The following is a 14645-nucleotide window of genomic DNA, read 5'->3' as shown; positions in this document are numbered from 1 at the left end:
GTTTATACCCTGAACTCTAGAGTTAAGGTATACATGTGCATGCCCACATTCTGGTCACCAACTCAGCTTCTGTAGAGAGCTAGGCTCCACCCAGACCCTGGAGCCACTCTAGCTCTGTGTATGCCCATTCTCCCATTCCTGGCTCCCCAGCTGCTTCACAAGCACCTGTGCCTTACATAACATTGCCAACATAGCAGTGGGGGTGCCTGTACTCTAGGCGCTGGTGCCATTAACACCCTGGATGCCAGACCTATAGTCTCTCCACATGTGCTTGTACTTTGGGTCCCATCTCTGAGGCTGCTCCACAGGTGCCACTCATAAGACACCAGTGCCACTGCCATCACAAGCAGACCCACTGGCCAGACTCAGTGCCAAAGGGGATCCCTTTGGCCACAACTCCCCCCTGGGAGAAAAAGAGATTGTGAGGATCCTAGCGCCATGGCCACCAAAGACTCCAACAACCCCTGCTGCCAATGTGGACATCCACAGTGTTGGATGCTGATAATCCCTGCAATCTTTATCAACACTGACCTCAGCTGACAGAGCTTCTTGGAGACTACACTTCTGCATGCTCACTGGTGCCAGACTGCTGCACCTCACCCCATCAGTACCCTTGCACCCTTTCCCCCAAGATAGAGCAGGCCTTTACCCACTGAAACCATTCTGTAAAGTCTGTAAGGGGTGACTGTTCCACCAAGTGTGAAGAAATCAGTGTAAGGCAACAAGAGACATGAAAAACTAAGGAGAGATATTACCAACAAAAGAACACAGTAATTTCCCAATAACTGACCCCAAACAAATGGAGATATATGAACTGCCTGTCAATGAATTCAAAATAATTATTTTAAGGAAGCACAGTGAACTTCAATATACAAAGAAACAATTCAGTGAAATCAGGAAAACAATAAATTTTAAAAATGAGAAATTTAACAGAGAGATTGAAATCATTAAAAAAAATCTGGAGCTGAAGAATACAGTGAATGAAATGAAAAATACAGTAAAGATCATCAACAGCAGAATTGTTAAAGCAGATTACAGAATCTGTGAATTCAAACACAGGTTATTTGAAAATATACAGTCAGGGCTGGCTGGTTAACTCAGTTGGTTGGAGTGTGGTGTTATAACACCAAGGTCAAGGGTTTGGATCCCCACACTGGCCAACTGCAAAAACAAAACAAAACAAAAACCCCCCAAAAAACAGGAAGAAAGAAAGGAAGGGACAACAAGAAAAGAAAATATACAGTCAGAGGGAAAGGAATGAAAAAAGCCTGTGGGACTTATGGGACAGCATCAGAGAGTTAATGTTTACCTAACAGAACTTAAATTAGGAGAAGACAAAGAAAAGGGACAGAAAGCTTATTTAAAGAAATAATATCAGGGGGTCTGGCTAGTTTGATCACTCAGTAGGCATGGTGCTGATAATCATTCAGCAGGGTCAAGCATTCAGATCCCTGTACTGACCAGCCATCAAAAAAAGAAAAAGAAAGGAAGAAAGAAAGAGAAGAAAGAAATAATAGCTAAGAGAGAGTGACATCACCAAGATGGTGGAACAGATGATTCTGGCATCACTCCCCCTCACAATAGATTAACTTAAAACTATTAAAACATAAAAATTGCCATCCTTAAATCACTAGTACTTGGGGGAAGACTAGGAGAGACCCGCTGAGTATGTGAAGATATGGAAAGCCACAGTGAGCAGACAGGATCACCCCTATAAGACCAAGAAAAGCTGCTCCCTGTGTTGGTGTGGCACAGTGCACAGAGCAGCTACCAGCACATGTAGCACCTGCCTGAAGACAGCAAAACATCTGCAGCAACATCAGTGTGAGGGTACTTGGAGTCTGCAGGGGAGAATAGTGTGATGGTTCCTGGCTATATATATATATATATATATATATATATATATATATATATATATATATATATATATATATATATATATATATATATATATCACTTCAGAGTGCACCATCCAATTTCTCAGGCCAGCAAAGGTGCTTTCAATTTTCACCTGCATCTGCATAGGAGGGAGGGGCCTCAGTTAATAGGAGAAGGAATCATCCAGAGGTCAGTGAGTCTTCACAAAGGATTCATGTAGGGCCTATCTCACACAAAACATTTGCAGTGCTTGGGGCATGGTGCGTCAGGACCAGGAGTGCATTGGGACCAGTGTAGACAGCTGAGGTGCCTTCCAATCAGCATGGGTGCCACATAGTGGAGACCAGTGAGAGAGAACTGCAGGGGACACAGTTTTCAGGAAAGACTCAGTCCTGGGCCAGAATTTCCACACAGCCCAGTTGCATTTGTGGTGATCCCACATGACCCAGAAGTGACTAAAAAGCTGATGATTAAAATCTGGTCCACACAAAAAGTTTTTCCCAGTCTCAGAAACAACAGAAAGGGAACAATTTAGCTCAGGCACAGAGTTCTAGTTCCAGTCCCAAAAGGAAGTTTCCCCTAATCTGAAAATTAACCACAGGACAGCAAATTATTTCCAGTGCAGTGTTTAAGTGGTGGTGGTTGCTATTGATCCACCACAGAACATAAAAAAGCCACAGACCAGAGACAAAGTTCTGGTATTGAGTACTAAAGCACTAACATCACCAAAGAACATGCATAAAAACTGGAAGAGGTAGCCATCTCTTCAAATGTGCAGGCATCATCCTAAAGGCTCAAAGATCAAGAAAAAACAGAAATATCACATCACCAAAGGAAAACAACAAAGCGCCAGCAATGGACCCAGAAGAGTTGCACATTTATGAAATGTCTGATAGACAATTTAGATAATCTTCTTAAAGATGTTCAGGGAGCCACAAGAAAATACAGATAGAACACTAAATGGTATTTGGAAAACAATCCAGGAGCAAAGAAATATAGTAAATTTTTTTAAAAGGCAGAAATTATAGAAATTAAGAATATGTTATCAGGGCTGGTCAATTAGCTCAGTTGGTTAGAGCATGATGCTTATAACGCTAAGGTTCAAGGTTCAATCCCTGTACCAGCCAGTTGCCAAAACCAAAAACAACAACCAAAAACAACAACAACAAAGTTTCAGATAAGCAAAATGAATAAGCTCTAGAGATCTGCTGCACAGCACTGTACCTGCAATCAACAATAATGTTTTGCATACTTAAAAATACATTGAGGGTAGATCTCTTATTAAGTGTTCTTGCCATAATAAAGAATACATTATCTGAACTGAAAGGCTTGAGAGAAAGCTCCAATGGCAGACTTGATAAAACAGAGGAAAGAATCAGTGAGCTGAGAGGACAGAACATGTAAAATTATCCAATCAGATGAGCAAAAAGAAAAAATAATGTCAAAAAGTGAAACATAATTGCAGCAATTATGGGACTCCTTTAAGTGAAATAACCTCTGCATAATTTGTGTACCAAAGGAGACAAAAAAGGAAGAGTCCTAGAAAATATATTTAAGGAAATAATGACTGAAAATTTCCCGAGTATGGAGAAAGATGACAGCATCCAGGTGCAGGAACCTCAGAAGTCACCAGTCAAATTCAATCCAAATAGAAACACCCTGAGGCACATGATAACCAAATTATCAAAAACCAAAGACAAAGAAAGAATACTGAAAACAGCAAGAGTAACACATAACATTCAACAGAATGTTGAAAACAGCTGTCAGTGTATTTCTCAGTAGAAACCATACAGGCCAGGAGAGAGTGGAATAATATAATCAAAGTACTGAAGGAGAAGGTAACTGCCATGTCCATGGAGAGAGGCTGAGGTATCTGAGCTCCGGCCTGAGGCACTGGGGTGCCAGGACCATGAAGGTGTTGGCTTCATTAGTCTGGGCTACTGTCCAGGCTGTGAGCAAGAGGAAGCTGCAGCCAACCTGGGCCACCCTCACCCTGACACTTTCAGCAGTAAACAAGATAAAACAATTTCTTAAAGATAAACCTGAGCAAGTGGGTGTAAAAATCAGTGTCTGAACCAGGGGTTGTAAAGACCTTTCTTATACTCTAGACTTTACAAGGACAAAAGAAGATTCTGATGAAATTGTTCAAGATGAAGTCAGAGTGTTCATCAAAAAGAAAGCACAGCTAACACTTTTAGGAACAGAAATGGACTATGATGCAGACAAATTATCTAGTGAGTTTGTGTTCAATAATCCAAATATCAAAGGAACTTGTGGCTGTGGAAGAAGTTTTAATATTAGAAACCTTAGGATTCCTCTGGCTGTAAGCTCCAGGAAAGCTCAGGGAAGCCTTGGGGCTTACTGAAGGAATCACATGACTGTCCCATGGTTAAGGTTTATAATGTGTGTCTACCTTGTGAGGAAAAGAAAGTGATGCATACTGAAAATGAAGCCAGTGTGTTAGATTACAGAAAAAGTGATATTGTTATTCCCTGTAGGGGACGGAAAATGAGAAGTCATTGCTCACTTCGGATCCTTTTTCTCTTCTGTAAAGTAAAAACTCCCACCCTCTACTTAATTCTCTTGCAACCTTTCCATTAGAACCAGTTTCATTAAAGTTGCCTTCCTGGGAAAAGTTCAGGAAATGGATTAATAGGTGTACACTCGTTAGATCTCTATTGAATGGCATGAATGTGTATCTTCCTTGACATTTTTCCAACCAGATTGGTGGTTCCTAAAATTCAGAGGCAGGAAGTCCTGACTACTGGTTGTAATGTGGTCGTACATTGTTTTTCCAACCAAACTTGGTATATATCCTTTTTACATTTTTATCAAAAATTTTATTGTCAGATGCCTCACTTGCATACCCTTTAAGAGTATTTGGGAAAGATTTCCTTGGAATATAGTGGAGAATAGTTCTGAGTAATGGTATCAAAAGGTGAGAAATACTTCACCCACCTGTTTTTTAATCCATTTCTTTTGCCACCCTAAATGTCTAGTCAAAGATGGGATCTCAAGCTGATTTAGATAATTTTAGTTAAAAAGTCTCTTAAAAGCCATCTAACCCACCCCCCTCAGTTCTCTAAGTGAGGAAGCAAAACGCCAGGGAAGCAGAAGGGCTTTGTCCACCCTTACTCTGCAAGCTAGGGGAGAGCTGGGATGTTACTCCCTACACCATTCCTTGTAGGTGGCAGCATGCTCTGCACTCTGAGGCAATCATCGAAGGTTAATGTTGTTCTGGCTCCTTTATCTGGTCAACATTTTGATAGAATTTCTTTGTAACTTTATGGAGATCATCATACAGTTGACCATTGAGCAATGCAGGGGTTAGGGTGTGTAGACACCCCGTACAGTCAAAAATCTGCTTATAAATTTGACTTCCCCAAAACTTAACTACTCTACTACTAATAGCCTACTGTAGGTAGGCTATCTAACTGTTTGTGAGCTCAGACAAGATCGGGTGCGTTCAGTGTGGTATGGCTGTAGACTGTTTGGCATTCATGATTTACCTAACCAAAATTTTTCCTATATATTTATCAAAAAAAATTGGCCTATAAATGGACACATGCTGCAGTTCAAACATATGTTGTTCAAGGGTCAACTGTAGTTTTATTTTATTTAACTTTGAGTGAGAGGAATCTTATTTTAAATGGTTTTCTGTGAATTACCATCTTGTTTCTTTAGAACTTTGAAACAATGGTTTATACAAGCAGAGATGACATTGTAGCAACCCGGAATTATTCATTTGGAATGCAGTACTAGTTGTGAAGCAGAACGTGGGAGTCTTTTCTTAAAACTCACTTCCAGTATGCACACATACTTTGTTTTCAAAGTCAAATTGCTAAAATTTTTAAACAATATTTTAAACTAACAATTTTTATAACCAACTTTTCTTTTAAAGTGTTTCTTTTATACTTAGTTTATTGATATTTCCTGATTTAACATATTAAGATACTTCAAAAAGTTTGTGGAAAAATAGAATTAAAAAATAAATCAGGGCCGATCCCGTGGCGCACTCGGGAGAGTGTGGCACCGGGAGCGCGGCGACGCTCCTGCCACGGGTTCGGATCCTATATAGGAATGGCCGGTGCACTCACTGGCTGAGTACCAGTCACGAAAAAGACAAAAAAAAAATAAATAAATAAAATAGATAAATAAATAAATCAAATCTTTCCACGAACTTTTTGAAGTAAACCTCATATATGCTTTTATGGAGAGCTTATTCTCATGAATTAAAGTAGCCAAGTTCCTTTATATTTGTCCTGTTTACTAAGTACTCAGCACAAAATGCACTAAGAGCTACAGCAATAGATTTATGTAAAAGCTCATGAGTTTGTATTGTTAATATAATTGCTGATCCACCTATAATTTGTGCAATATTGCATGTATGTAGAGGTTGAGTTAGAAATTTTTTAAAATGTGGCCTTTTTTGTTTGCTTGTTTTGTTTTGTTTAAAAAAAAAAGAAAAGAAAAGAAAAAAACCAGGGCTGAAGGAAAAAGAATTCTGTACCCAGCAAAATTAACCCTTCAAATAGGAAAGAGAAATAGTCTTTCCCAGCAAACAGAAGCTAAAGGAATTGATCAACACAAGACTTGCCTTAGGAGAAATACTGCTAAAGGGAGTTCTTCAGGCTGAAAGAAGGCAATGCTAAAGTGTAACAAGAAAATATTTGAAAGTATAAAACTCACAAGTAAGGTAAGTACACAGACAATCTCAGAATACTCCAATATTGTAAAGGTGGTTAATAAACCTATATCATTATTATGAAGATGAAAAGACAAACTCAATGAGACAATAGCAAACTCAACAACTGTATGAGATAGGTGATATTGAAAGATGTAACTTAAAACAACAAAATGTCAAAAACTGGGGGAGGCTGGCTAATTAACTCAGAGCACTAGTAGAGAAGGACATTAAAACAGAGTTGGCTTTTGGTCATTTCTTTTTACTTAGTGATCAAAATTAAGTTGATCTTAGTTTACAATAATCTGTTTTATAACCGTAATATGTTTTCTGTATGCCTCATGGTAACCATAACACAAAAACCTATAATAGAAATACTAAAAATCGATAATGAAAAATAAAAAAAAATCTACTGGAGAAATCACAAAGGAGGACAATAACACTGGAAAAAAGGATCTCAAAACAACCAGAGCCCCCCTCCCCCAAAATGGCATTAACAAGTCCCTAGATATCATTAAAAATTCTAAATATAAATGAATTAAATTTCCCAATTAAAAGACACAGAATGTCTTTGGATTATGAAACAGGACCAACAATATGCTGCCTATAAGAAACTCACTTCACCTGGGACACCCATTGACTGAAAGTGAAGGGATAAAAAAAGATATTTTATACAACTGGAAATCAAAAAAAGAGTAGCAGTAACTATATCTAATATTAGATAAAATAGACTTCAAGCCAAGGAAGCTAAAAAAAGATAAAGAAGGTCATTACATAATAATAAAGGGATTGATTCAGCAAGAGGATATAACAATTCTAAATATATGTGCACCTAACACTGGCGTACCCAGATATACAAAGCAAATACTTCTATACCTAATGGGAGATATAAACTCCAAAACAATAATAGTTGGGAACTGTAATACCCCACTTTAAGCAAAGGACAGATCATCCAGACATAAAATTAACCAAGAAACATCAGAGTTAATCTCCACACTAGACTGATAAGTCCAAATGGACATTTATAGAACATTTCTTCCAACAGCTGCAGAATACACATTCTTCTCAGCGGCACATGGAACATTCTCTAGAATAGACCATATGTTAGATCACAACAAAACTCAAAAATTTTTTAAAAATTGAAGTCATACCAACTATCCTGTCTGACCACAATGGAATAAAACTAGAAATCAATAACAGAAGGAACATTGGAAATTGTACAAATACATGGAAATTAAATGACATGCTCCTCCTACTCAATGAATGAGTCAAAGAAGATATTAAAAATGAAATTTAAAAATTCCTGTACACAAATGAAAATGGAAACACAACATACCAAAACCTAGGGGATATGGCAAAAGCAGTTCTAAGAATGAAGTTTACAGCAATAAATGCCTACACCAAAAAAGCAGAAAGCCTTCAAATAAACAACTTAACATTACACTTCAAGGAACTAGAAAAACAAGAACAAACCAAACCCAAAATCAGTAGAAAGAGAGAAATAAAGATTAGAGAAGAAATAAATGAATTGGAGATTGAAAAATAATACAAAAGATCAGTGAAACAAAAAGTTGGTTTTTCAAAAAAGAATAAGCATAATTGATAAACCAAAAGAGAGAAGACTCAAATATATAAAATCAGATATGAAGAGAAGACATTACAACTGATACCACAGAAATACAAAGATCATAAGAGACTATTACAAACAACTATATGCTAACAAACTGGAAAACCTAGAAGAAATAGATAAATTTCTGGACACATACAACTTACCAAGGTTGAATCATGAAGAATAAGAAAACCTAAACAGACCAGTAATGAATAATGAGATTGAAGCAGTAATAAAAAGTCTCTCAACAAAGAAAACCCCAGGATCAGACAGCTTCACTGCCAAATTCTATCTCATTTAAATAAAAGCTGATACAAATTCTTCTCAAACTCTTCCAAAGAATTGAAGAGGAGGGAATACCTCCAAGTTTATTATTATTATTATTATTATTATTATTATTATTATTATTATTATTATTATTATTATTATTATTATTGGTGGCAGGCCAATATGGCAATCTGAACCCTTGACCTTGGTGTTATAACACCACACTCTAACCAACTGAGCTAATCAGCCAGCTTCCAAACTTATTCTATGAGGCCAGCATTACCCTCATACCAAAACTGGAAAAAGACACGACAAAAAAAGAAAACTACAAATCAATATCCCCAATGAATATAGATGCAAAAATCCTCAACAAGAGACTAGTGAACCAAATTCAACAACACATTAAAAAGATCATTCACCATGATCAAGTGGGATTCATCCCAGGGATGCAAGGATGGTCCACCATATGCAAACAATAAATGTGATACATCACATCAACATAATAAAAAAACTTTTTAAAGATCATCTCAATAGATGTAGAAAAAGCATTTAATAAAATCCAAACCCCTTCATGATAAAAACACTCAACAATTTATGTATAGAAGAAATGTACCTCAACACAATAAAGGCTGTATATGACAAACCCACAGCTAATATCATACTGAACAGACAAAAATTGAAGGTTTTTCCTCAAAGATCTGGAAGAAGGCAAGGATTCCCACTTTCCCCACTCTTATTCAACGTAGTACTGGGAGTTTTACTTAGCACAGTAAAGCAAGAGGAATAAATGAAGGGCATATAAATTGGAAAGGAGGAAGTCAAAGTGATCTGTGTTTGCAGATGACATGATCGTATACATAGAAAACCCTAAAGACTTCACCGAAAAATTACTACAACTAATAAATGAATTCAGTAAAGTGGCATGATACAAAATCAACACACAAAAATCAATAGCATTTCTATAAACCAATAATGAATATCTGAAGAAGAAATGAAGAAAGTAACAACATTCACAGTAGCTACCAATGAAATGAAATACATAAAGGAGTAAATTTAACCAGGGGCAGGTGGTAGTAAGAAAGGAATTGGTACAGGGCCATGAAAAATGACTACATTATATATTGTTGAATATATTAATTATCCTAATTTGAGCATCACATATTACACACAGGTGTTGATATTCAACTCTGTACCCCACAGATATGTACAATCAACTATGTTACAATTTTTTAAAAAATAGCTGAGTAGTATTCCATTGTAGATTGTAACACAGTGTTTTTGGTTTTTTTGTTTTTATCCATTCATCTGTTGATGGGCATTTAGGTTGATTCCATCTGTTGGCTATTGTGAATAGTGCTGCAATGAACATGGGAGTGCAAGTGTCTCTTTAGTATACTGATTTTATTTCCTTTGGATAAATTCCCAGTAGTGGGATTGCTGAATCATAAGGTAGTTTTATTTTTAGTTTTTTGAAGAATTTCCATACTGTTTTCCATAATGGCTGTACTAAGTTACATTCCTACCAACCGTGTATAAGAGTTCCCTATTCTCTGAATCCTCACCAGCACTGGTTATTTTTTGTCTTTTTGATAATAGCTATTCTAACTGGAGTGAGATGATATCTCATTGTGGTTTTGATTTTCATTTCCCTGATTCTGAGTGATGTTGAGCATTTTTTCATGTGTCCATTGGCCATTTGTGTATCTTCCTTTGAGAGATGCCTATTCAGCTCCTTTGCTCATTTTTTGATCAGGTTATTTATTTTTTTTATGGTTGTTTGAGGTCCTTGTATATTCTGGATATTAATCCTTTGTTGGATGCATAGTTTGCAAATGTTTTCTCCCACTCTGTAAGTTGTCTTTTCACTCTGTTCATTATTTATTTAGCTACACAGAAGCTTTTTAGTTTGATGTAATCCCATTTGTTTGTTTTTCCTTTTATTGCCTGTGCTTTGGGGGTCATACTCATAAAATCTTTGTCCAGTCCTACTTCCTGAAGTATTTCCCCTATGTTTTCTCTTAATAGTTTTACAGTTTCAGGTCTTATATTTAAGTTCTTAATTCAATTCAATTTTGAATTGGTTTTGGTATATGGTGAGAGATACAGGTCTAGTTTCATTCTTCTACATATGGATGTTCAGTTTTCCCAGCACCATTTATTGATGAGGCAATGATTTCCCCAATGTATGTTCTTGGTGCCTTTGTTGAAATTAGTTGGCTGTAAGTATGTGGGTTGAACTCTGGGTTCTCTATTCTGTTGCATTGGTCCAAGTGTTTGTTTTTATGCCAGTACCATGTTTTGGTTACTATAGCTTTGTAGCAGAATTTGAAGTCAGGTAATGTAATGCCTCCAGCTTTAATTTTTTAGCTCAGGATTGCTTTGGCTATTCAGGGTCTGTTGTTCCACATGAATGTTAGGATTGTTTTTTCTATTTCTGTGAAGAATGTCAGTGGTATTTTGATGGGGATTGCATTGAATCTGTAGATCACATTGGATAGTATGGACATTTTCACAATGTTAATTATTCCAATCTATGAGCATGGAATGTCTTTCTTTCTTTTTGTGTGCTCTTTAATTTCTTTCAACAGTGATTTGTAGTTCTCATTGTAGAGATCTTTCACCTCCTTGGTTAAATTTATTCCTACATTGCTATTGTAAATGGACTTGATTTCTTGATTTCTTTTACTGTTAGTTTGTTGTTGGAGTATACAAACTCTACTGATTTTTGTGTGTTGATTTTGTATACTGCAACTTTACTGAAATTGTTTATCAACTCTGAGAGTTTTTTTTGTAGAGTCTTTAAGATTTTCAATATATAGGATCATGTCATCTGCAAATAGGGACAGTTAGACTTCATCTTTTCCAATCTAGATGCCCTTTATTTGTTTCTCTTGCCTGATTGACCTGGCTAGAACTTCCAATACTACATTAAGTAGGAGTGGTGAAACAATGGACATCCTTCTCTTCTTTCTGTTCTTAAGGGAAAACCTGGAAGGATGATATCAACAGTGGGTTTGTTGCATATGGCTTTTGTTATGTTGAAATGCTTTCCTTTTATACCTGATTTGCTGAGAGTCTTTATCATGAAGGGATGTTGAATTTTGTCTAATTCTTTTTTCTGTTCTTTTGAGATGGTTGTCATACCAAAACCTGTGGGATGCTTCAAAAGCAGTTCTAAGAGGGAAATTTATTGCAATATACACTTATATCAAAAGAATAGAAAGATTTCAAATAAACAACCTAATGCTACACCTCAAATAATTAGAAAAACAATAACAATCCAATCCAAAATTAGTAGATGAAAAGAAATAATTAAAATCAAAGCAGAACTAAATAAAATAGAAACCCAAAATGCAATACAAAAGATATATGAAACAAAATGTTGTTTTTTTGAGAAGGTAAATGAAATAAACTATTAACTAGTTTAACTAAAAAAAGAAGAGAGAAGAACCAAATAACAATTAGAAATGAAAAAGGAGACATTATAACCAATACCACAGAAATACAAAGAATCTTTAGAGACAATTATAAACAAATATGTGCCAACAAATCTGAAAACCTGAAGGAAACAGATAAATTTCTGGACACATACAAACTACCAAGACTAAACAAAGAAGAAATAGAAAACATGAACAGACCAATAACAAGCAATAAGATTGAAGCAGTCATCAGCAGTCTCCCAACAAAGAAAAGCCCAGGACTGGATGGCTTTACTTCTGAATTCTATTAACACCAATTCTCTTCAAATTATTCCAAAAAAAATGAAGCAAAGGCCATTCTCCAAAACTCATTCTATGAGGTCAGCATCACCCTGATACCAAAACCAGACAAAGATACAACAAAAAAAAACTATAAGCCAATATCTTTGATGAGCATAGATGCAAAAATCCTCAATGAAATATTAGCAAATGGATTGCAACAATACATCAAAAAAAATTACACACCTTGACAAAGTGGGATTCATCCCAGGGATGCAAAGATGTTTCAACATATGCAAGTCAATAAATGTGATGCACCACATCAACAAAATCAAGGATATTCAGCTATTTAAAAAAATTAAATTCTGTTATTTGCAAAAACGTGGATGGAACTGGAAATTATCGTGTTAACTGAAGTAAGCCAGGCACAGAAAGACAAATACCACATGATCTCACTCATATGTGGAATCTGAAAAAAAAAAAAAAAAAAGTGGTTCTTATAGAGGTAAAGAGTTGAATAATGGTTACCAGAGGATGGGGGGGAAGGGGAACTTGTAAATTAATGGGTGCAAAGCTATGCTATCTACCCTAAGTGAATCAAAATACAGTGTATGCATGTATTGAAACACTTTACCACATAAATATGTACAATTAAATGTTAAAATAAAAAATATAAAAAATTATTAAGTGGAAATAATTTTGTTAAAAAAGAAAATAGCTCAAAACTTCCCAAATCTGAAAAAAAAGATATAAATATTCAGCTGACAGGAAGGTCAAAGATATCCAATCCGATTCAATCCAAACAAGACTACACCAAGGCATATTACAATCAAATTGTCAAAAATCCAAGACAAAAAGGGGTAATGCAGCAAGAGAAAAGGAGCATGTCACATGTAGAGAATTTTAATAAGGCTATCAATGGATTTTTCAACAGAAACCTTACAGGCTAGGAAAGAGTGGGATGATATATACAAAGTCCTAAAGGAAAAAAACCTGCCAACAAAGAATATGTACTTAGCAAAGCTGTCGTTCAGAAATGAAGGAAAGATAAAGACTTTCCCAGATAAACAAATGCTGAGGGAATTCATCATCATTAGGCTTGCCTTAGAAGAAATGCTAAAGGGTGTTCTTCAAGCTGGAAAAAAATGCTAATTAGTAACATGAAAGTATAAAACTCACCAATAAAAGCAAATACATTGTCGAATTTAGAATACATTAATACTGTAATGGTGGTGTATAAGTCTTTTATATCTTTAGCATGAAGATTAGAAGACAAAACTATCAAAAATTATAATAGCTACAATAATTTGTTAAGGGACACAAAATATAAAAAGAGGTAAGTTATGACATCAAAAACATAAAATGTGGGAGATGTGGAGAGAAAAAGTTTAGAGTTTTTTTTATCTGATCAAAGTTAAGTTGTTATCACTTCAGTGTAGCCTGTTGTAACTATAAGATGTTTTATGTAAGCCTCATTGTAACAACAAAGCAAAATCCTATAGTAGATACACAAAGGATAAAAAGTAAGTAATCAAAGCATACCATTGCAAAAATTGTCTAATTAAAAAGGAAGTCAGCAAGAGAGAAAGAAAGAAGCAAAGGACCTACAAGACAACCAGAAATTATCTAAGAAAATAGCAATAGTAAGTTTTTCCCTATCAATAATAACCTTGAATGTAAACGGATTGAATCTCCAATCAAAAGAGAGTGGCTGAATGGATAAAAACAAAACTCAACTGTATGCTGCCTATAAGAGATTCACTTCACCTTTAAAAACATATGTAGACTGAAAGTGAAGAGATGGAAAGTGAAGAGATATTTTATACAAATGGAAACCAAAGGAGAACAGGGGTAGCTACATGCATATCACATAAAATAGACTTTAAGTCAACAACTGTAAAAAGAGACAAAGAAAGTCATTACATAATGATAAAATCATTAATTTATCAAAAAGACATAACAATTATAAATATATATGCATGCAACATCAGCATACCTAAATATATAAAGCACATATTAATATATCTGAAGGGTGAGACAGACTGCAAAACAGTAATAGTAGCGGACTTCTCTACCCCATTTTCAACAATGGACAAATCATCCAGACAGAACATGAATAAGGCAACATTGGACTTGAACTACACTTTAAACCAAATGGACCTGACAGATATATATAAGATATTTCATTCCATGGCAACAGAATTCACATTATTCTCAAGTGCACATGGAACATTCTCTAGGAAAGATCATATGTTACACCACAAACCAGGCTTAACAAATTTAAGAAGCTTGAAATCATATCAAGTATCTTTTCTGAACACAATTATATAAAACTAGAAATCAATAGGAAGAATTTCAGAAAGTTTTCAAATATGTAAAAATGAAACAACATGCTCTTGTACAACCAATGGGTCAAAGAAGAAATTAAAAGGGAAAATTTAAAATATCTTGACAAACAAAAATGTAAACACAACATTTCAAAACTAATGGGCTACAGCAAAAGCAATTA

The 14645-nt window shown here is 35.5% G+C and overlaps 1 protein-coding gene and 1 pseudogene across 1 annotated transcript in view; one reads left to right on the top strand and one right to left on the bottom strand.

Moving 5' to 3' along the window:
* Positions 1 to 14645, bottom strand: part of FAM186A (family with sequence similarity 186 member A) — a gene marked incomplete at its 5' end in the record, with an annotated part of 89548 nt that overhangs the window by 56713 nt on the left and 18190 nt on the right. The window lies entirely within an intron of this gene.
* LOC134360936 (iron-sulfur cluster assembly 1 homolog, mitochondrial-like) lies at positions 3788 to 4243 on the top strand (annotated as a pseudogene).

This window comes from Cynocephalus volans, chromosome 12 (assembly GCF_027409185.1).
Source record: "Cynocephalus volans isolate mCynVol1 chromosome 12, mCynVol1.pri, whole genome shotgun sequence".
Lineage (NCBI taxonomy): Eukaryota > Metazoa > Chordata > Mammalia > Dermoptera > Cynocephalidae > Cynocephalus > Cynocephalus volans.
This window is presented reverse-complemented; position numbering and strand designations above follow the sequence as displayed.